Below are 888 nucleotides of genomic sequence, written 5' to 3'. Positions count from 1 at the left end.
AAAAATGACAGATTTTCTTTTCTGGATCTCTGACAGCAGGACTTCAATCTCTGAACTCGTAAAGTTCTTTTTAGTTTTCGCTGTAATTTTCATGAATGAACACTTCCTTGTATCTGAGGCAGGAAACATAGCCTTATATGGTGTTTTTGAGGTGGTAAGTATGCTAATCTCCTCTCGCGTGCACGAGCAGCTGGATACGAACAGGTGGAAATTACGCAGCTCATTTACGCATGTTTCCAGAAGATAGAAGAGTTTGTTGAATCTGATGTGACATGTTCGTACGAACCCTTTGTACGAACAAACTTAAGACAAATTTAGGAGAAGAATACGAACATGTTCTTGCATGAGGCCCATTGTGTTTGTGTGGGGTGGTTCTCCATTCAGCAGGTGTCAATTCACACGGATGTGTCATTTATTGATTCAGAATAAAAGTATTCTGTTTGAAGAAGTCTGGCACTGAAGTGGCCGCTGGTGGATCCTGTGGGACATCTGTGGGTGGGAATAGAGAGATTTTTGGTTTTTTTCTGTTATTATAGATTTAGGATGACTGCAGCCGGGTGATCTTACACACAGCAGGTGGTACTGAGGTGGATTGCTACAAGAGTAGTCGGCTTCAGAGTCATCGCCTGCTGGGCATTGCACCACATTTCCTGTGCTGTGGTCACGTGATTAAATTATAAATATGTCTGATAAATTTGTAGAAGATTTGCAAAAATACCAGGATGGTTCTCTGTGTGTGGTGTTGTTTAAAACGTTTCAGGTTTATCTGGAAGATGTTGAGTCTAAAAATGAGAGGACGTAAAAAGATGTTTTTGTTAGGATGTGCAAAGGTTTGTTAAATGATGGGGACTTGTCACAGTTTGACCTAGCAGTGCCCTCACCTGCAGC

The sequence above is a fragment of the Austrofundulus limnaeus genome, unplaced genomic scaffold, assembly GCF_001266775.1.
Source record: "Austrofundulus limnaeus strain Quisiro unplaced genomic scaffold, Austrofundulus_limnaeus-1.0 Scaffold417, whole genome shotgun sequence".
NCBI classification, from domain to species: domain Eukaryota; kingdom Metazoa; phylum Chordata; class Actinopteri; order Cyprinodontiformes; family Rivulidae; genus Austrofundulus; species Austrofundulus limnaeus.
The sequence above is the reverse complement of the archived record's forward strand: the minus strand, read 5'-3'. Positions refer to the sequence as shown.